We start from the raw sequence: 23,461 nt of genomic DNA, 5'->3' as shown, positions 1-23,461 counted from the left end.
ATGATGAGGACCCCACTCTCATGACCTCATCTCAACTTAATTCTCTCCTAAAAGTCCAATCTCCAAATAGCATCACAATAGGAGTTAGGGTTTCAAAATATGACTTTTGGGAGGAGACAGTTGAGTTGGCACTATCATACAACTCTGGGTTCCATCTTGTTTCCTTGTCCCTAAAGTTGAGCCTGGCCCTGGACAGCAAGGCATGCTTGGTACTTTTTTTGCTGGATGCTCTAGGTCAGTGCTGAAGCGGTCTTGCTGCTGATCCTGCTCTGACTTTAATGGCACCATCTTATATTTTAAAGAGATTTTATTTTTTAGAGCAGTTTTAGGTTCACAGCAAAATGGAATGGAAAGTACAGAGGTCCCATATACTTCCTGAACCCTTACACACACACACACACACACACACACACACACACACACACTCACCCTCTCACTCTCTCTTCTACTGTCAACGTCCGCTGCCAGAGTGGTACGTTTGTTACAATTGATGAACCTTCAGTGACATGTCATTACCACCCAAAGTTCATGTTTTCATTGGGCTTCACTCTTGGTATTGCACATTCTATGGGTTTTGAGAAATACATAATGACATATATCCACTGTTACAGTCTCACACAGAATTGTTTCACTGCCCCTGAAGTCCTCTGTGCTCTGCCTACTCATCCCTCCCTCCTAACCACTAGCAACCACTGATCTTTTTACTGTCTCTATATTTTGCCTTTTCCAGAATGTCAAATAGTTGGGATTATACAGTATGTCACCTATCACATTGGCTTCTTTCACTTAGCAATATGCCTTTGAGATTCCTCCATATCTTTTTTTTTTAAACAAAACAGCTTTTAAAAAAATTTTAATAATACACTTTATTAATCCAATGTATCAAAATAGTATCATTTTAACATGTAGGCAATATAAAAAAGTATGAATGGGATTTTAACACTCTTTTTAAATTCTTTTTCATTGAAGTATAGTTGATTTATAATGTTAGTTTCAGGTATGCAGCATAGTGTTTCAGTATTTTTGCAGATTATACTCCATTATAAGTTATTAGAAGATAAAAGCTATAATTCCCTGTGCTGTACAATATTTCCTTGTTGTTTATCAACTTTATACATAGTAGTTTGTATCTATTAATTCCATACCCCTAACTTGTCCTTCTTGCCTTACCCTTTCCCCTTGGTTACCACAAGTTTGTTTTCTTTATCTATACCTCTGAGTCTGTTTTTGTTTTGCATATACATTCATTTGCATTATTTTTTAGATTCCATATATAAGTGATATCATACTGTATTTGTCTTTTTCTGTCTGACTTATCTCACTAAGCATAATATTCTCTAGGTCCATCCACATTGGTGCCAGTGACAGCATTTCATTGTCTTTTATGTCTTGGTAGTATTCCATTTTATATATATATATATTTTTTTACATATATAAAATATATATATTTTTATATATAAAATATATAAAAGTATTCCATTTTTTATACACACACACACAAACACACACACATATATCACATCTTTATTCATTCGTCTGTTGATGGGCACTTAGGTTGCTTCTATGTCTGGCAATTGTAAATAGTGCTGCTATGAACACTGGGATGCATGTATCTTTTCAAATTAGTATTTTTGTTTTTTTCTGGATATATACCCAGGATTGGAATTGCCAGATCATGTGGTAGTTCTACTTTTAGTTTTCTGAGGAACCTTCATACTGTTTTTAACAGTGGCTGCACCAATTTACATTCCCACCAATGGTGTATATGGGTTCCTTTTTCTTCACAGCCTCACCAACATATGTTATTTGCAGACTTTTTGATGATGGCCATTCTGACACATGTGAAGTAACATCTCACTATTGTTTCAATTTGCATTTCTCTGGTAATTAGTGATGTTGAGCATTTTTTCATGTGCCTGGCAGCCATCTGTATGTCTTCTTTGGAAAAAATGTCTATTCAGGTCTTCTGCCCACTTCTGATTAGGTTTTTTTTTTTTTTGATATTGAGTTGTATGAACTGTGTATATATTTTGGATATTAACCCTTTGTTGGTCATATCATTTGTAAATATTTTCTCCCATTCTGTAGGTTGTCTTTTCATTTTGTTGATGATTTCCTTTGCTGTGGAAAAGCTTTTAAGTTTGATTAGGTCCCATTTGTGGGTTTTTTGCTTTTTTTTTTTTTTTTTTTTTTGCCTTAAGAAGCAGATCCAAAAAAAAATTTCTATTACTTATGTCAAAGAATGTTGTGCCTATGTTCTTTTCTAGGAATTTTATGGTTTCAGATCTTCCATCTTCCATTTAGGTCTTTAATCCATTTTTGATGAATAAAACAGCTTTGTTGAAATTTAATTCACATATGATAAAGCTTACCCTTTTAAAACATTTCTTCATTGTATTCACAAGATTGTGCATCAGTCCTCACTATCTAGTCCCAGAACATTTACATCATCCCAAAAGAAACCAGTACTCATTAACAGTTACTCCCCATTCCCCTTCCCCGCATCGCCTAGAAACCACTAATCCACTTTCTTTCTCTATGGTTTTGCCTATTCTGGATATTTCATACAAAGGAAATCATACAATATGTGACCTTTTGTGGCTGACTTCTGTCTCTTAGCATAGTGTTTGCGTGGTTCATCCATATTGTAATATGTATCAGAGCTTCCTTCCTTGTTACGTCTGAATAACATTCTAATGTACATATACCATGTTTGTTTATCCATTTGTCAGTTGATGGGCATTTGAGTTGTTTCTGTTTTTGGCTATTATGAACAAGACTGCTGTGAACATTTGTGTACAAGTTGTTGTGTGAAGGTGTTTTTAATTCTCTTGGGATATTTATTTGGGAGTAAAATTGCTGGGTCATATGGTAACTCTGAATTTAATCTTTGAGGAATTAAACTGTTTTCTAAAGCAGCTGCAGGATTTTACATTTACACCAGCAATATATACGCTCCAGTTTCTCCACATCCTCACCAGTACTTGTTAATATCTGACTTTTGGATTCTAGCCATTATAGTGAGTGTGAAGTGGTGTCTCATTGTGGTTTTGGTTTGCATTTCCCAAATAACTAATGTTGAGCATATTTTCATGCTTACCGGCTATTTGAATATCTTCTTTGGACAAATGTCCATTGAAATCATTTGCCCACTTTTAATTGGGTTATTTGTCATTTTGTTGTTGTGTTGTTAGTTTTTTATATGTCCTGGATATAAGTCCCTTATCAAATATATGGTTTACAAGTGTTTTCTCACATTCTCTGAGTTATCTTTTTACTTTCTCAATGGTGCCCTTTTTAAATTTCAGTTTTATTGAGATATAATTGATATACAGCTCTGTATAAGTATAAGGTATACAGTACAATGATTTGACTTACATACATCATGCAACGTTTACCACCAGTTTAGTTGAACATCCATCGTTTCATATAGGTATAAAATTTTTAAAAATAGAAAAAAATTTTTCCTTGTGATGAGAACTCAGTATTTACTCTTGACAACTTATATGTATAACATACAGCAATGTTAATTATATTTATCATGTTGTACATTATATCCACAGTACTTATTTATCTTATATCTGGAAGTTTATACTTTTGACAAACTCCAATTCCCCCTCCCCTCCCCTCTACCTCACAGATCTGATCTTTTTCTGTGAGTTTGTTTGTTTTTGAAGTATAATTGACCTGCAACACTATGTTAGTTCCTATTACACAACATAGTGATTTGATGTTTCTGTACATTTCAAAATAATGACCACTCTTTCACATCTTTTCATGTTTAGATAGTTCATTTCTTGATTGTACTGAATGTTGGTACCATCTTTGTCTGGATTCCTATCCTTGACTTCAAGTCTTTTGTTACCTAGATATGGTCCCAAGTGTTCTCTCTTTATGTATCTGAGTCAACATCTTTGCTGATAAGATCTTAATCCTCAGAGCATGGGTTCTGTCAGCCCTCCTCCTTTTACTCTCATTCACCTCTCATCTCAGATGCATGTTCCTTCCTGCTACATAGTTTGTTATCTCATTGGCAGCTGTCCTTGTGTAAGTCCCTGGCTTCTGCTCAACCCACAGGTTTGCTTGGCTCTCTTTTATGTGATGTCTTATCCTTGCCAGAGCCCTGGTATGGCAGTTGACAGGCAGGGAACACCAGTAATGCTATAGAAATGTTTATGCATTTGCTTTTGGCAAAACTTAAGTCTGTTCTAAGCAGCAAATTGGAATCTTGGTCCTGAGGAGAGAAATCTGCAATGGCCACATGAATCCAATAAAAAGTTCACACACCCCCTGCCCCAACTAACAAACAAAAACACTAAAATAGTAGTTAAGGTAACTTATTAAAATATTTTTGTGTTAATTCTGTTTCAAAATATGATTAATATTAAGAATTTTTGAAACTTATTAATTAACACTGCTGTTCTTTATAAAGCAAATGATTTGCATGCAAAATGTATTGCTTTCCCTTCTTCCTCTCCTCCTCCCACCCTGGGGAAGTTAAACAGGTTGAAAATCCAAACAGTGAAGAAGAATGTTGGTAGCTTCATGGGTGCTTGTATTGTAGCAAGTTAGGAATAATCCAAGAGACAAGGCTTGGCTCAGTATCACTAACACGATCCAGGCCTATTTGGTTCAGTTCTTTTATTACCATCCATAACTGCATTTTTTTTTCTTGCAGAGAAATAAAATGGTATGATGCAGAAAGAACTCCATTAAAAGAGTGGAACATTAACCTTTCTTGGTTTCTCTATACTGATAGAAATGACATAATTGCATATTGTGTTTGAATCCACATGGGAAGTCTGAAGGGATGTGAGAATTCATCTGCAGATTGTTCAAGCTCTATGAAAATATGAAAAAAGCACTACATTGGTAAAATTCTGCAACAGTGACAAAAAGCGTTGTTATTTTACTCTAGCAGATGCAGATACTATGGAGGGGAAGCCAGGCTTGAGAAAACAAAGTGATGGGTCAGGCAGATGAGGTGGTTGTAACCACTGGTATCTTAAAGCATCCTCCTTGCACACTCTTTGACAAATGGAGACAATACCAGGAATTATGAATGTATGTCATAATTATGTTCAGCTATACTCACAGTGACCTGTTCTTGACCCATATCTGAAGACGATTTGGTAGTTGTTTCTTTTCCAATAGAGTGGTTGAAATCTCTTGTTTCTCTTTAAGTGTATGGCCAAATTCATTGTTACAGAACTACAGATGATTTAATTTAACATGAAATGAATGAAAAATGGACTTACTCCCACCTTGATTACTGTCAGCGTCTTAATAGCGGAAGAATGTCTTTTTACGCCTAGGAGTGAACAAGATCTGAAGGAGAAAAGGCTTAGAATGCAGGGCTGAGGAAGCATCATGCTGTCTGTCCCCAGGAAGAAAAGAAACCGGTCCTCATTTTGAAATAGCTTTTGGCTATGGCTCCGAAACACTCAGTGGGCAGCTTTATAAACTGTAGTCCTTTCTTCGACAAAGAGAAAAATCACTGTATGTCTGTGTGCTCTGAAAGGAGATAGAGAAGGCTAAGAAGTAGATGCAGAAATTATTATGTACTTGTAACAAGTACCCACACTATGAAATATTCTTGTTTTTTAAATTAAGAAACACTGTGCATTCTTCTATAAACATAACTTTACATTTGTGTGGAAAGTTCTGATTTTAATTGTTTTGTTTTATATTCAGATTATGTGTTCCAGTTCTGCATTAAGGAGTATACGAGATGTATGTAAATTAATATATTTAATATACAAGAGGACTTTCATCACAGTCTTAGAATTTTTTCTTCTTCAGTGTTCTGCAGTTTTTAAAAATATCTTAATCCAAAGTGGTGGTTCTCATTTTGCAGTAGAAGTGTGAGCTGGGGCACACATCTCCCATTTCCTATCCATTATATCTCTCTTTCCCACACTTGAAGGTCTAATCTTAGATTTCCCTCACCTTTCTATTGCAGGCAATAGAAAGTGCCAAACTTGAAATCAGTTTTGAACTTGAAGAGTTTACATAGGGTCAGTGGAGCTGAAAGTTAGGATTCTTTTCTCTTTAAAAGATATTTCAACCAGGAAAAAAAAACTTTTTTTTTGTTTGTTTTCTGTATGAAACAATATAACAAAACTGACATATAAACAAGACATTTCAACAATATGCTGAGATAAAGCCCTGAAAATTAGTTTACTTTCAAACTGTTTCAGAGCTGTCCTTCTGGAATAAAACCACTTTTATAGAAAATAGGGAACACTATTTTGAAGATTCCTTGATGGTATGGATGTTAAACCAAGCATATTGTCAAAGTAAACACGGCCAGGAGAAGGCCTCCTATCTCTTCTAATACATTTAATTTAAAAAGTGGTATTTCTTTGTTATCAGAGTCACTTCTAGGGAGTAGAGTAAAAAGAGTATGAACTTTAGAAGGAAGCAGAGCTATGCTTAACAGTCACATCTAGGCTGAGGATCTGAAGACCCTTCAGTGTCAGTCTCCATACCTTCCTTGAAGGATTGTTTTAGGAAGATGTAGTGAGATAAATATGCAAAACACCTAATGAGTTGTTTGAATATAATTTATTCAATAGAGACCTGTTATTTCTTCAATCTTAAAAGAAGTATAAGGACCAAAAAAAAAGTAACACTATAAATTCATCATCACACTTTATAGGAGAATATTGAATATGGATTACCTGCCGGAGCCTTAAATGGTGACAAATGAGTAATCTTGGGAAAGAGAAGAAATAATTAGAATATAAGAGATATTCTAATAATTTTGTCTTAGTGACAGCAAAGGGGCCAACGCCCTGCTGGTGTGTGCACTAAAAGCCCTGGCCCTTCTGAGCCCAATCAGATGAAATTGCTATCTTCTGGAATTGTCCAATCACTAACAAAACAGAGGCTTCCTTATACATTGGTCATCTGCAGTGATCACTTTATTCCTTGTGTCTAATTATCAAACTCTGTCTCTGGGGGGAAAAAAGGCAGTTTTAAAGTTTATAAATTTGGAGAAATAATTTTTGTAATATTTTAACTAGAAATTAGGCATGGGCAAAAATATATGGTAAACATTATACAATGTGGTACTTTACAGGTTAGAAATTATAAAACCTTTGTAATTAGTTACATTGTGCATAATGCTTGTGGGATAATAAGGCTTCATCAATAAATATTTGTTGTCTACCTGTGCTGTGCTAGGCCCTGGCATAGAGTGATAAAGAAATAAATCAGGGTCCTCACTCTTAAGGGGCTTATACTCTAGCAAAGCAGATAGTGATAAGTGCTAAGATGAAAACAGGATAACGTGTTGGAGGGTAGTGGGTGGGGCTGGATAGCCAGGGACACTATCTTGGAGAAGGTGACAGTTGAACTAAGATCTTAAAGATGAGACTATTTCAACCACATGAAGATCTAGGGCAAGAGGACTCCAGCAGGGGACATAGGAAGTGTGACATAGTGAGCAAATGAGTGCTAAGGCCATGAGGCCAAAAGAAGCATAGTGTGTTCAGGGAAAAGGAAAAAAATACTGTTACTGAACCATGCAAGAGAGGGTGAACTTGGTAGGAAATCAAATTAGAGACATAAGTAGGCTTCGTAGGAACATGGTAAGGAGTTGAGTATGACAAAAATTCATTGAATGGAACAGGTATCAGAGAATTTTAAGAAGGGGCAAACCACATGAGATCACATTGATGCTGTGTGAAGAACGGATTGCTGGGGCCAGAGCATAAAGCAAGGATACAGTTTAATCTGTTGTTGCAGTGGACTGGATGAGATGGTGGTGGCTTGGGTCAAAGTCATGGCAGTAGCTATAGGTTGATGGGCAGATTTGGGATCTATTTTGGCAGGAGAGCTAACAGGAGCTAACAGAGCTAACAGGACTTGATGATTAATTTGCTGTGGAAATTGTGCTGAGAGAAGGAGGAGAATCATGAGTGACAGAGTTTTGACTGGAACAATGGAGTAGATGTTACTGCTCTTCATGATTTATGGGGTGGACTGAAAGTAAAACAGTTTAGGTAGACTTAGAGCTCTCATTGGGACTTGGTCCTATTAGACTTTCAAATGGAATTCAGTGTAAGACTCTACAACTTATGAGAGAAGTAAGAATTGAAGATAAGACATTTTAGGTCTTTACTATATAGATGTTGTTTAAAAGCATGACACTGGATTAATTCACTTGGAGATATAAGAGAAGGTCTAAAACTAGATCACTCTGACATTTAGACATCATCAAGATAAGGAAGAGCCCATAGGAGACTGAAAAGGAAAGGCAGAAAAATGTGGTACAACAAATATTAAAATAATAACAGCAACAACAACAATAATAAAAGCATTTCAAGAAAGTGATGTTAGTCTACAAGTGTGAAATGCTCTTGAGAAATCAGGAAGGGAGAGAGAGAAACAGGAACACAGGATTGAACAATATGCAGCAGGTTGGTAATCTTGGCAAGAGCATTTGCAGTAGAATGGAAGGGACAGATGACCAAACGGAGTGCATCAGACAGGTGATGTAGGGAGACAGAAACAAGGTCAGATGGCTCAAGAACTTTTGCTTTGAAGATGAGCAAAGAAATGGGACTATAGCTGAAGAGAGGTGGGAAGTTCTTTCTTTCTTCCTCCCCTACTCCCTCTTCTTTCTTTTTTTCTTCCTCCCTCCCCCTTTCTTCCTTCCTTCCTCCCTCCCTTCCTTCCTTCCTTCCCTCTTTTCTCTCTTTCTTAAGAAAGAGTTGCTAACCCGTAGGATCAAAATGCTTGAGGATGTAGGAGAGTGTGGAATCCAGGGCACAAGTAATAGAATGACCTTTGAAACAAAAAAGTAGGTTCATACTATCTTTTGGAAGATCAAGGATGTGTAGTGATATGGGGAAAAGGTGGCCACAGGGGAGTGCACTTGCTGATGGGTGATGAAAGCTTTCCTATCTAATGGCTTCTTTTGTCTTGAATAGGAATGAAGCATGTTTTAAGCTGAGACAAGGGTTTGGAGGAAAATAAAGGAGATGTAAAATGGCTTTATAGAAGAATGGGAGAGCAAACTTCCTGGGTAGTGTTGAGAGTTCGATTGAAATGTGTACTTATTAATATTACATTTAGCCAAATTGTTCATGTATGAGTTTCCTACGGCTGCTGTGACAAAGTACCACAGTGAGGCTGGCTGAAAACAGCAGAAATTTATTCTCTCACAGCTGGAGGGCAGAAGTCCAAAATGGAAGTTTTGGCAGGTTTGATTCCTTTTGGGAGCACTGAGGGAGAAATTGTCCCCTGGCTTCTGGTAGCTGCTGGCAGTCCTTGGTGTTCTTTGGTTTGTAGATGTATCCATCCCATTTGTGCCTCCATCTTCATGGGGTATTTCTCTGTGTTTGTCTGTATCCAAATTTCCATCTTCTCATAGGGACACCAGTCTTATTGGATTTAGAACCCACCCTAATCCAATGTGACCTCATCATGACTTGATTACACCTACAAAGACTCTTCCCAAATAAGGTCACATTCACAGGTTCTAAGTAGACATGAATTTGGGGGAAATATTATTCAACCCAGTATATCTCAGTTCTATAATTTTCTCTAGAAGTGTTTATTACTTGGATCCAAATACTGAGTGAGTTTAATCAGGGTGAGGTTTATTAGGATTATTGTAGTATCACTTCCTGCACACATTAACTTTAGCCAAGAATTATTAAATGAGTGTTTTCAGTGACTTTTGCTAAGTGAATAAAATTTATCTCTTTTTTATAGAAATATTTGTCTTCAAATTATATTGTAAGTTTTTCGTGTTTCTGGTGACTTTGAATGAAAGATCAGAGCAAAGAACTATGTATTTTTCCAGCTCAGCTTTTGATTTCAGAAATGTTTCATCATCTGGATGATGGTCCAACTCTGGAGGCCTGAGTACTACTCCTGTTCCACCAGTGACTGTAATATGATCCTGGGTCTGTCAAGAAACTTTTTTTTTTGTAACTTTCAAGGACCTCATAGATTTCAAAATAAATGCCTGCTTCAGAGTTTACAAATGAGAAAACAAAAGCATACAGGAATTAACTGAATTACCAAAGACGTTATATTTAAATAGAGGTTCAGTTGATGGAACTCCTAATTCATTGTTGTTTTTGCTCTGCATAAAATTGTTCTGAACCTTTTACTTCTCATTTATAAGGTGAGGAGAATATATCCCTTGACTCTCTTTGGTGGTGGTTATAAATATAGAATGAGGAGAAGTAGATGAAAAATATGTGCAAATCCTAGATTCTCCTCCCTTATAGCTGAGACCATTTTCAATGATTCTGGCTTCTGACATTTGGATCTTGATTCCTAAGTCCCTTATTGAAGTGTTACAAATACAGCCAAGTACATATAAATATGAAACCAATGTCTTGCTTTAAACTTAATGATTATTAGAAAATGTTATAGAAATTACTACATTTCTTCTGTTCTGTCCCCCCAAATAGCAATTTCTGATTCTCAGATATCATCAGAGATGTTTCCCTATCACAGTCTTTTCTTCTGTTTTCCTCATTAGGTATGTATCTAGTACTGTAGAAATAACTCTCAAGTCATCCATTTGTCAGCCTGGAAGAGCAAACAAAATATCAGGGACAGTGTGTTTGACCACATTCCAGTTTGTAAACAAGTCTTGGTTGGGTAGCTCTGTTTGTGAAGTGGAAATGTGGTCAACAGACCCTTAGTCCCAACAGTCCACAGAGAAGGCTAAATCTTCTTCTGATTTTCACAGGATCAACTACATAAAATATTGACACAGTTGAGTGATGCATTGCTGGTGTTCATCACTTAGTACTGAAATTCCACGTGTTTATAAAGGGGCACCGATCTGGAAGTAGATTGAAACAGTTATGTATTAAAAGTTTGTTGGTACAACAAATTGCAAAATAGAAGTTTATTTTCCATTTCTTACACTCTCCATTTGTATACAGGGTGTGGACCTACATTTTGATTCAAGCTTCCTCTCTGTTCATTTTCTTTTCATTTTAAACTTGTTGCCTCATCCATTAATTTACAGAATTAAAAACCGTAACTGAATTCTCTTACCTCTGTTGTGTGCTCTCCAACAGTGCACGTCCAAACAAGCCCATGGCAGCCCTGATCCCGCAGTCTGTGTGATCCTTCGGTCGGGAGGAATGTGAAAGGTAGGAGGTCGGCGGTGCCCACATCCTTAATGAATGTCAGCCCTTGAAGCTGGGCTCACCTGCAATAAGAGTTTCAAAAACTGCTAATTAGCATCACTACATTAAAGTGGAGAAGGAAAAATCTATTGGCACCCTGGTCAGTTCCTCTCTAACAGCTTTCTGTAGCATGGCTAACCACTTCAGGCAGGGCCCATTAAAGAAAAAAAATCTTAATTCTGTATCCAACAACTTCTTTTATGATGAAGTGAATCAATCAGAATGTTTCAGTCCTGAATGAAAATTAAATACAAAGCCCTATTTGACATCCTGAACGGGTTTACAAAGTTTCCTTGAATCCTGTGACATTTACAAGTGAACTCTACCGTATTGTTGGAGCAACCCAGGAGCACAATGTTCTTGGAGAGCACTGGACAGCTATGTAGTCAGATAGTATAATAGCTGGCAGGTACAGATTCTCTCGTAGAAGGAACGACTAGGAAGGTATTGTTATGTACAAACAGTTATTACTAGAAGTTTTTTTTTTTTTTAATCTTTAGTTCTTAGTTGTAAGAATCATGCTCTTGGCAAAGAATATCCTTTAGTTTCTGTCAAGAACACTCTTAAGGATCAGATCAAGTTTTGGGGTTTTCCTTGGACTCTAGCAAAGGCTGAGAAGAAGAGCCCTCTGCTTGCTTTTAAGCTGGCTTCCCCTCTGAGAGACAGCTGCTTCAGATTTCTGGCTCCAGACAAATCCTTTTCTCAGGGGGTTGCTTAGGGAGCAAATCTGTTCAATCTTGAGTTGCTCCATGGTCTCCAGCTCTCTATACTCTCAACCTAAGCTGTTGGGCTTTATCCCTCACAGCTTAGTAACATGTTAAATCCCCGAGATAAAAGACAGAGAGCTGGGGCAGATACTACTTTATTCTGTCTGCCTCCTCTGTATCAGCAAGAACAATAAACCACAAAGTTTGGGATCCCAGTTTTGCCTTTGCTAGCTGTGTGTCCATAGGCAAGTTATATGCCTCTCTGTGTTTTAGTTTCTTCATCCTTAAAATAGTAATTATACATTTGATAAGAATGTTCAAAACGTTATGTGTGATATTTTAAGTGAAAGTGTTTGAGAATACAGTGGGGCTTGTATAAATAATAGTTTTCTTCCCCTGAAACCTTGTAGTAAGCTTCCAAGAAAGAGTAGAAATTAAGGGTTGGTGAAGAATTGTCCTGAAGATTTGTGTTCAGAAGTTTCCTCATGACCCATTAGACCCTGTGCTTTGAGGACACGTACTTCTGTCCCTGAATGCCTTAGCTCAGCTGGAGTGGGAATCCCTCTCCACTTGTCCATATTCCTAAGGATCTTCATTGCCTTTGCATGGCTTCTTTCCTCCATTATTGCAGGTGGGATGGGGAGTCTAGTAAGAAATATTTTCTAGTACAGTGCTTCTCTAACAGACAGATGCCGCTTGTGTGCCAATACACTCCTACTTCGATATCAGTGCTTTCTACAAAAGGAGGAGAAGGAATACCATGGTCTTGCTAACAGAAGTTACCATGTGTCTTTAGAAATATCTTACGAAGTATATTGCCTACATCTCCCCTCATTGTTTTGTCTTCCTTTCCCTAAAACACAATAGGCATTCAATAAATACTTGCTTAAAAATAAATAATTAGCTAGGGGTTGAAATAAGACTTGGACATTTAGAGACTGGTGGGGGAGGAGGCAGCAGTGGTGAGGTGGGTGAGGGTGTACAGTTCAAAGTATCCTCAAGAATCTAAAATTTGTGTTAGTAGGAAGGGTGAGTGAGAGTCTCTGGAATGCTCGAAGGTCTGTAAGTCATCCAGCTAGAGTACTTGAGGACTACCTTGGTCTTGGTACTATTTCAGGAGTCCAGGCAAAAGTGAAATGACTGAGCAAATTTTGACACCAAGAAAGATGGGATGCAATAAATATACAATATGCTGATTGGAAAAAGGTTTACACATGAAGCAATGAACTGACTATAGAAGCAAATGATTTAATCATTCAGGTGATCTGGAGGGCTCATAGACTTGTTGAGTCTGGATATGGTCTTATCCAGGACTAAGAGCATCAGTTGTATGTCTCCTGTGCCTGGTGAGATGGATAAAGTGCATTGGAGGCAGTGCTCAGATCTCTCTGGCACCCCTTCCTCCCTTGGGGATGGATGGACATCTTCTCTAGGAAAATTATCAGGTAAAAGCCTTGAGAGTTCTGAGGTCTGGCAATAATGACCTTCTCTTACCCACACATTCATAAGCAGAAGTAAAAACAGGGTTCCAGAACAACCTCATCCATACATCCCACCAATAACACAACCTTAGCACCACAGTATGCCTTAGAGACCAAGGCATACTTAGGCTTAACCCCAACTGCCTTTTCTCCCTATTTAGATTAATCTTTATAACGCTAAATTTAACTTTCACTGATAATGCTCAAACCATTACCTTGTACCTTTCCAACTCACTCACTTTCTCGGTTACTCCAGCTATATCAAAACTTTTACCAATGGGTGACCCTGCTGATACTATCAGCTTTTCTCCATCTGTCCTTGCTTCTTTGTGTCCTCTGTTTACTCTTCAACCAGCATGGATCCCAGGGTCTATTAATATAAGCATGACCTTGCGTCTACAATTGACTTCCTTGTCCCCCATCTCTTCGTCACACTTGCCTGGCAAAACGTAAACCCTGCTCAAGTGCAACTCTTCACCTACTCGAGACCTTTACTTGCGCACTAAACATGACTAAAGAAAAGTACACAACCATGCCTACTGATTAGATTCTTGACCCTGAACTTCAGTGGCCCTGAGTGTTGGCCAAGTATCCGACTGCATTTCATTATCTTTTCACTGCTATTCTCTAAATAAAAATTTCACACGTTTTCTATTCTCCTTAAACATCTAATATATCCTCTCCCATTCAAGAGCCTCATATTAGGTTTGTTAAATTCTTATTTCATGAAGAAAATGCAAAGAATAACAAGAGGACCTCACATCCTCTTTCACTTTACCTCTTCCTTTCCCTTCTCTTGAAAAATTTAGTGCTTAACCTATTAAGCGGGACCAAGCAAGCAGGCATCTGCATGGGAGTTAAGATAGTGGAAATCAGAGAATGTCATGGAAGGTGTCCCAGCATGGGGCTTTGGAGCTCATATAAGAAAAGTCGATTCTCAGCACCACACGTACCAAGCAATTTACATCTGTACTATATATTCTGCCTCCCCTCCTATTACTTGGATTAACTGACCCTTCTACTGAAGGCTGGTTTCTTTCCTGTGTACTGGATCCCAGCCTCCATTGACTAGTTAAGGACATTCATCCATCTCTTCTTCAACATCAGTTTATCCCACTGCCAATGCTTCTCTCCACTTAAGAGCAAAATTATTTGGAAAAAAAGAATTATTCTTCATCTTCAATTTCTCTCCTCCTATTCTCTCTTGAACTTACATTAGACATGCTTTAATCCCTATCACTACTCCAAAACTGCCCTTATCAAGGTCACCAGTGGCTTCCACATCATTTAATCAAATGGCCAATTCTTAGTGCCCACTCATCTGACCTATAAGCAGCATTTAGCACAGCTGAAAACTCACACCTTTTGCAAAACACTTGGTTCACTAGGCTTCTGGAAAACCCTTATTTCTCCTTCTGTCTCAGTGGCTGCTACTTTTCTATCTCCTTTGCTGTTTCCTTCTTCTCTCCTCAGTGTCTACACTTTGGAATGTCTTAGTGCTTGATCTTGAGAACTTGTCACTTCTCTGTTTACATTTCCCCCCTAGTTTTTCTCATTTGTCTCATAACTCAAAGAGCTGATGACCCACACATATATACCTCTCCTCCGAACTCCAGACCTATTGTATACAACTGTCTATTTGGTATCTCCCCCTGGATGTTTAATGCATGTGGGACACCCAATATGTCAAAATTCTCACTCATTATTCATCCAGTATCCTCCAAACCTGATTCTCCTATAATCTTCGTCTCAAAAAATAACAACTCTAATCCCTTATTACTCAGGCCAAAAATCTTTTGAGTCATTCCTCATTCGATCCATCATCAAATTTTCTCAACTTTATTTAAACTAGATCTAGAATCTGACCACTCTTTACCATCCGCATGCCACTCTCCTGGTCTTGTCCACAGCCCACTGTTATCTGGATCATTATAGTGGCTTCCTAACTGTTTGCCTTGCTTCCACCCTCATCTTAATTAAGCCTAGTGTACCTTAGTAGAGCAGCCAAAATTGTCCTTTCACTTTGTGTCAGATCGTACCTCACCTCTGGTCAAAACCCGTCTATGGCTTCTGAGTTGCCTTCAGAGAAAAATCCAAAACTCTGTTTGCTACTCTTTGACCAGATTTTTTACTGATCTTCTGTTTCTTCTCTGGGAATTGGCTTCTTTGCTCTTCTTTAAGGACTTTTACTTGTTCCAACCACAGGACTTTTACACTTGCTGTTACCTTGGCCCAAAACCTTCTTCTAAATAATGCTCATGCATCTCGCCCTTACTGCCTTCAGAATTCTACTCAAATGTCAACTAATCAGGGACACCTTCCTTGACCACCCTATATAAAATAACACCTTCCCCGACCCCGTCCTCCCAACAGACCCTATTCTGCTCATACTGCATTATTTTCTCTACAATACTCCCTGCTATCTGACATATTATATATTTGTTTGTGTAATTGTTTATTGTCTGTCCCCCTGACACTAAACTGAAAGCTCAGTGAGGGCAGAGGTTCTGTTTAGTTTCTTCACTGCTGTTTTGCTAGCAATAGGGCAGTGACTGACAGATAGTAGCTACTTAATAAACAGATTGAGAGATTGCAGAAATGAATAATAGATCCCACCCCTCAAGGGAAGATATCAACTATTCTGAGAGAAAAGTCCAACAGATTATAAGTTACTAACCCCTCAGGGTAATTTTTGTCTAATTACAGCTAAAAAGACTTGAGGGAATAAAAATTTGTGGGAATCAGGACACCAGGTGTCCAGTCCTGGAACTGACCTTAACACACTATGTGACTCTGAGTAAGAGTCTCTGTTTATATTTCATCATCTGTAAAGTGATGTTGTTGGACTAGGTTGGTGGTACTTAGCCTGGGGTGGAGGGACCTTATCAGTCCACAGTGGGCTTCGGATGCTGTGTGCATCTCCTACACGTGTACATTTTTTTATTCACATGAGAGAGAGAAAGGTCTGTGGCCTTGAAATGGAGAAATCCTTGAAGTCTCTTTTAGTCCTAACTTCATATGATTCTAAGTTTTGAAAGAGGATGACAGGAGACAGCCTGATGTTGCTCTGCACAGCTAGAAGGCAGTCTCAGTTCTGCCAGTTCCTAAGTCTTTTCTCACTTTGGTTTGTATCACTTGTAAAATGAAAGCATTGGACTAGATGATCCAAAATAGTATCTTCCAATTGAATGAATACATTCAATTCAAACAAAGCAGATCAAAGCAAAGAAATCAACAAACAAAACCTAGTAGTAAACTTGGGAATTCACACTGGTCCCTGCTGGGTCCTCAGGAGTCAGCATCCCGACCTGCTAATGTTCTAAGAGCACTTTGAGAGGGAAGAAAGAGACTTAGAGGGGTGGTTCCTGCATAAGACTGAAGCTGAGGGATCCAGTGATCTCAAAGATGGAGGATTAGGTCTTAAAGATGACTAGGAATGGAGAAGCAAAAGATTCACTGCTTCCTCCAAAGAGACTTGGGGAGTCTGATTCCTTAAAATTTAACCTCATATATCCTAAAATAAATTATGGAAAAGATAATTGCAGTGTTGGAGAATTTTATTTTGAAGATTTAAATGGGTGTGTATAGACTAATGCTCCCTTGTTAGTCTGCTTTTCTCATTAGACTCCATATAACATTTGTTTACTTAGGATATGAATTTGTCACAACATGCATAATTTTGATTTGTTCCACTCTTCTCCCAGCTCTCTCCCCCTCACTCCATGCTCTTGCTAGTGCCTGTTATTTCTGTCTTTATAAGTGTGTCCTGTTTGCTCTGGAAAAGAAATTCATGACTAGGTTCTAAGAACACACATAGCACTTAGAGAAGTTGTTGGAAGCCTCTCCTTCCCCAGATACATTGCGGTCCTGGGGACCACAGGGAGGAAGGTGGAAGGTTGAGCCCAGTGATGCCGTCTTTCATTCAGCACCTACCGTGTTCCAAACGCTATGCTGCTCACAAAGTCAAATGAGACACACTCCCTGTTCTACACTCTCACAGTCACAAAAAATAAAGCTGGATGCCTTCACCCAGGGATTTGTACCAGAATCTACTCTGTGTCCAGCGTTTTGCTCCTCCCTCCCTGGAACTGAGGAGGCCAGTTGTATGACCACAAGCAGAATGGCTTTGGCCAGTAGACAAGTTGTCTTCATTACTCCTGTGGGGGAAAGGGAGTGAATGGGGTATTTTTTCCGGGCCTGGCCCAAACTCGGCTGTGCCTCGAGGGCCCATTAGGCTGCAGGTCACAGCAGCTGGAGCCCAGGCGCCCAGAGCCGGTCACGCGTCTGTGCTGCCCGCTCCACGAGGCACAATGGAGTCATTGACTATTTATTTACTCGGTACAACAAGGCCGCTGTTGACTTAATTACGGGAACCTCCCTGCCACCCCCGGGATCTTTAAATGACTAACGAACTTTGCACTGCCACTAACTCATCTCTCCTTAACCTCCTTAAAACCAAGTCGCCCCGACCTGGGCAGGCGCAATAGGCATGAAGGGAGCACGGAAGCCGAGAGTGGTGACGGAGCGGGTAGACCGGTGTTTTGCTTGAGAGCTGGGTAGGGTTTGTCAGGGCTGAGTTTCTGAGTGTTTCAGGGCTGGGCTGAGCCAGGCGCTAGCCCCGGGGTGTGGAGGGTGGCAACGCTGCGTTGGGCGCGGGCAAGGGCTTAACTCTACGAGGACTGCAGGGAACGAAGCAACAAAAGGAGAAACGATTGTCTCCAGCGAAGACAACTGGTCCCTAGGGGCGCAGAATCTCTCTACTTCCGGGTCCTCGGAATTAGAGAATTTAGTGTCCCCAGGGATGAGGGCAGCTCGAGGACTCAGTAAAGCCACAGGATCTCACCTGGCCCCTTCCTTACACAGCCCGTTTGAGGATTGTCTCCCGGCCCAGCGCGTCCGGCCTGTTCCCACTCAGCCTCACTTAACCTCCCAATGAATCGCTCGCTACTCGCCAACTTCCTCTGGGGGCAACTTGCAGTCTCTGCTCTAGTTAATATTGTAGGGCCGAGGATAAAATAGCAGCGGTAGTGAATAACTGTTGACATGTGTGACCCAGAGGAGCGGAAATCGGGGATTGTTTGCAGAAGCTAATTGTTTCCACTGAGAAGCAGGGGGAGCCTGGTATGCTCGCCGCCGGCGGCCCCTCCCTGAAAGTCGAGCTGCGGGAAGACTCCGGAACTTCCCCAACTCGGGCCTATTAAGAAGTCTTCTACAGAATTTAGACGGGCGGTCACCATGCCTGGCTCCACAGGCTTCTTTCTCCAGCCTTTGAGTCTGCGACCTCTGGTTCGGCGCCCAGCAGATCTCAACTCCTTTCTGCGATCTGTTCGGGTTGAGAATTCAGGGACCTGGGGGGAAAGAAGACGTCTGCCATTAAGGCGCCAGACAGGCCGCAGACTGTCCACCGACCCTCCTGCCTCCAGCGCCCGACAATCCGGAGAGTCCCTTTCTGTTTTTAGAAACGGAGGCAGAGAGAGAAGCGCCGTAACTCCTGGCGTCTAAGGGGGTACAGGCAGCAAGCGGGAAGCGCATTGGTAGGGTAGCCTGGAGGTGGAGGTGGGGATGAGGTGCCCGTCAAGATCTTTCCCGCAGACCTCAAAGGGAAATGGCAGTAGTTGGACTAAGAGGGCCACTTTGGAGACTACCAGCTGTTCCTCAAATCCTGGCAGCAGAGAAGTTTCGTTGCTATGGTTTCAGAGAGGTATAAAAGCCACCACCCAGAACCAAACGTGCTCGGGCTCTTTATACGCATTGTCACCACCCAGGGCCAGGCAAATTCTTTGGCGATTTGCATCATTCCTTAACTGAGCATCACATTCCCAGTTCCCCCATTCCAGAGTAGGGTGTACGCTGGGGACTATGTCCAAGTCAGGGAATTCATAACGTCCAGGTCTGTGTGGGCGCCCGGAATTTTCACACTTTCGCTCCTGTGCGGTCCAGGGGCGAGCGCTGCGCCCTGGTGGCGGCAGCGGCCGGGAGCGTGCAGGGGCCGCAGGGAAAAGAGCGCGGCGCCTTTAAAGCAAGACGCGAGGAACCCCCGCCAGGAGGCGTGTCTGTCTCAGCCGCCGCCGCGGCTCCGCGGTCTCCGTCTCCCTGCCGCCGTCACTCGCGCTGGGCGCCCGCGGCTGCGCTGCTCTGTCCGGGAGCCGGGGACTTCCCGCCCGACCTCCTCCCGCTGCTCCTCCCCGAGGACCACCCCTCCCCCCCACCCACTCACCCCCAGCGAAAGGTAAGGACTCCCCTCTGGTGGGCTTCGCTGCGGGCTGCCGCCTGAGGTGTCTATTCCCACGAGGACAGGAGGGACCCGGGGTGGGCGAGGGGCATTTTCTGCCTGGAGGGGAAGAAGGCGGACAGCAGCGCGGCGGAGCCTGGTGCGCTCGGGGCACCTGCTGGACCGATTCGCTGCGAGTGGCTTTGTCCCGCTCGCCTCAGCCAATTCCCGTCAAGGATGCAACTGTCTCGGTTGGCTGCAGGCGCTCGCGTTCTCCACATAAAATAATTTAATAAGTGGACGTGTCGGAAAGTGGCCTCAGCTACTAGGACTCACGCGAGGCGAAGAGAGACAGATGGCAAGAAGCTGCGTCTGCCTGCGGGTCTGACAAACTCCCCAGCCTTCCTTCCATCCGCCCATCCTTCCATTAACCCTCCTCCTTAGTTCCGCGCTGAGGAAGTACAGACGTTGGTTTTAACCCGCGCCAGTATTGGAGAGCCTCTGAAAAAACTCAGAGGGCGTCCCATTTGGGTAAGGGGAGTAGTGCCACCAGGGTGGATCATAAACATCAAAAACTTTTAATGACTCTAATCCCCTGATACTTTTACCCTCAGGGAGTTCTTTACTAAATAACCGTGCTTAGCTGGGACCCCTTAGAAAATGATTTCCAATTTAGGGACTAGGGGATATTAGAAAACTTACTACTGCTATCCTTTTGGTAACGCAGAGATTGCCTTCTATCATTTTTTCATCTTCATACTGTATTATGTCATCAGAGATTACTTTATGGATTAATGATTATTTTAATTTCACAAGAGATATTGATTCATTTGACTATTAGTTTGTAGTTTAGTTGCTGGAAGATAGGCAATGATATCTCAATCTTGGTTTGTCTTAAGTTCATTACCTTGTAACTTTTTATAGAAATCATTCCTGTAACCACCAAGGCAACATCCGGGGCCCTAGGAACTTATTAGTTAAGCAAACAAAACGAAACACACAGAAGGAAGGTGTTAGAGAAATAAGTGATGCTAGAAGTCTTACCTGTTTGTTTTCTTCTATTCAAACCCATTGAAGTCTGCATAGCTCTGAAATTAAGGGGGGGAAAAGGTTTCAGGTCATGTAAATCTATTCCAATTCAATTTCTTAATCAAGATACACTCCTTTTTGCATCTAAAAATTAATTAAAACTCTAAATGTCATTAATCATCAATGGAGCAGAATTTTGGTGGAACAGCTGATATGTGTTCAGGATCACAAGGGATTGCATAGCATAGCATTCAGAGTTAGGAGGAGTGAAGTGCAAATATGCAACAGTGTGGTTTTAACTATCAGTTCTGACATTATTCTCTGGCACCTCTAATGCCATGGATGAACAGGCTGTTTATTTTAGTTTAGCTGCAATACAACAGGCCACATACATGGAAGAATAGGTCAGGTGTAACTAGTAACTACAAGATGAGGTTTCTCAAATGTCACCTAACAACAGGACTTTGGTGACAAGTCAAGTGGAATTCTTAGAAAGAATTCCATGTGAAAAACTTAAATATAGATATGCCATGGGGGAACCTGTGAAGCACCTTTGAAATTCAGATTGTCCTGGTATATGTATTTGCTGTTTCTTGCCAAAGGTATAGGCATTGTCTTTTTAAACATTGTGCTATAAGGATTATTACACATTTGTACATGCCCCAGCAGGTGGCAGCTAACTAGAATAAGATTCATTTTCAGTAGGAGAATAGAAAACTAAAATTGCTTCTCAAGTAATAGTGCCCAAGAATAAGAGGTCATTAGTGTCAGTAAATATAAAAATAGAGTGAAAGATGCAGCTAATGGATTTTTGTTGTTGTTGTTGGAACAAGCTTTGCATGAACATGAAATGCATTTTGTTCTTTGCTAATTTTTCATAGGCTTGCTTTCTCTTTATGTTAGCCTTCTATGTGGGTTTTTTTTTTTTTTGAGGCATACTTTTAGACACAGCTCCTCTGTGTGTGTGCATATATGTGTGCATTCCCAGTTTGTCATCTGTGCTTTGACCTTGGAACCTACAGAGCTTTGGCTCCTAGAAATAAAGATTGCCATATGGTTAAAATGAGGATAAAAAGCAAAAGTAAATGAAATCATGGAATAAGATGTGTAAATCTCACTATTACTAAATATATATGATTGCCTGACACCAAATAGTGTTTTTTTTTCTCTTTGAGAAAGGAACAAATTACAAATTTATAAGAGTTAAATCTGGTCAGTGAATACTACATAATGACTATCAATTCTTTATATAGCCCCAGAACTATGATGTATGGTATCAGTATTGTGGAGAATCTTGTAATAACTTCAAAATTGCCTTACTATAAGGCATCTTCTACACCACCAAATCATTTTGTTCTAGTAGTGGGGAGGTAATTTGGGGATTTTGTTGTTGTTGTTGTTGTTGTTTTTGCCCTGGGAGTGAGTGATGTGTAATGAGAAAGAATGAGAATTAATCTGATTATCATTGTAACAGATGGAAATCTGGAGGTGGAGGATGCTAGAGCAATAACTAATTGTACATTTTAGAAATGTCTTTAGCCACTGAACATTGACAGCATTATTCAGTATTCTGAATTCTTGGTGGTCTTTCAGGCAATTTTTTGTACTGAGAAACAAGTAGTTTAGTGCTCATGAGGGAACTCACAGGTAATGTAAATGGTTTTTGTAGTAGTATGCCCTGGAAAGGAATGGCTATTAGCACATCCTGGGTATGCCAAGCAATCCCAGTTAAGTCACACTGAAATAAACGCACAACACAGTTGACAAAATAGCCCTCTCGCCAATGTGAACAATGTAGTAATTCAAACTCTCAGAATCTGTGTAGTAGAAATATGCACATTGTCACTTCAAATGGCACATTACCCATTCAATGTACTACTTTCAATGTACTACTTTCAGTGTACTGCTCCAGAATAAATCAATGTCTGGAGCGCTGTCCGCGGTACTGAAGAAAGGTCGTCTCTTGTCTTGCAGAAGTTCTGTTGGACAGGTGGAGTTGCTATCTGTGGTGTTGAAGCCTTTCAGATTAGTTGCCTAATTTAGCGTATGTGCAAAATTGGTTCTTTGGGGACCAATAAATAGTAAGAAAAATTGTGATAGACTTTTTACTGTTTAATTTACTGTGCAAGAACTTCATGAATCTGGATGCTCATCTTTCACTTTTCAACTAGACATCCACTAAAGAATCCCACGAAAACTAAATAGTTTAGAATGCTAGTTTTAAGTAGAAAAGTTACAGCCATAATGTCTAATGCAATTATTTTAACAGAATACATGAACAAGTAGTTATGGTACATTTTGTTTTCTCAGGTTCCATCAAATGCCAACTACACTGCAAAAGTGCAGTATTTTGATTTGAATAGACAACAGAACCTGCTGTTTTCAGGTAGTAGGTATCAATTATATTGACACATAAAAGAAGTAAGAATATTTATTGTTGTCCTAGCAGTCATTATTATCTCTGCTAGGATCAAAAAGAAAAAAGAACAAATAGAATGGAATAAATGAGACAGCAAATCCAAGACAGAACATGTTGGGCTGTACATGTTTTACAAGAGATATTTCAAACATGGACTGAAGGAGTCGCTAGATACCCTTAGTTTTAGCACAAGGTGTTCCTTTTAAAGTGCTCAAATAGTCAAATTACTTGATTGAATTGCCTGCTACACTGCAGAACTAGCCATTCATGATACTTATTTTTGACACTGCAGTTATGCATCCATCTTAAAAAAAAATCAACGCCCACTTAATGCCTTTGCAAAATAAAGGTTTATTTTCAAATCAGCATTTTTTTAATATCTCCAGAAAAAATAGATTTTAAAAAATCACTATGTTGGGATGAAAACATTACATTGTTTTCTTACT

At 40.0% G+C, this 23,461-nt stretch overlaps 1 protein-coding gene across 2 annotated transcripts in view; it reads left to right on the top strand.

The window, feature by feature from the left end:
* The window catches only part of GRIK2 (glutamate ionotropic receptor kainate type subunit 2), a 605,730-nt gene that overhangs the window by 6,891 nt on the left and 575,378 nt on the right, over positions 1-23,461 (top strand). The window contains exon 2 of one of the 2 annotated variants that reach the window (XM_031456080.2): positions 11,058-11,132. The gene's annotated coding sequence lies outside the window, so the exon portion shown is untranslated. Of the gene's footprint in view, positions 1-11,057; positions 11,133-19,562; positions 19,586-23,461 lie in introns of those variants that run through there. The other variant, XM_031456083.2, reaches the window with a different exon arrangement.

The sequence above is a fragment of the Camelus dromedarius genome, chromosome 6, assembly GCF_036321535.1.
Source record: "Camelus dromedarius isolate mCamDro1 chromosome 6, mCamDro1.pat, whole genome shotgun sequence".
Lineage (NCBI taxonomy): Eukaryota > Metazoa > Chordata > Mammalia > Artiodactyla > Camelidae > Camelus > Camelus dromedarius.
This window is presented reverse-complemented; position numbering and strand designations above follow the sequence as displayed.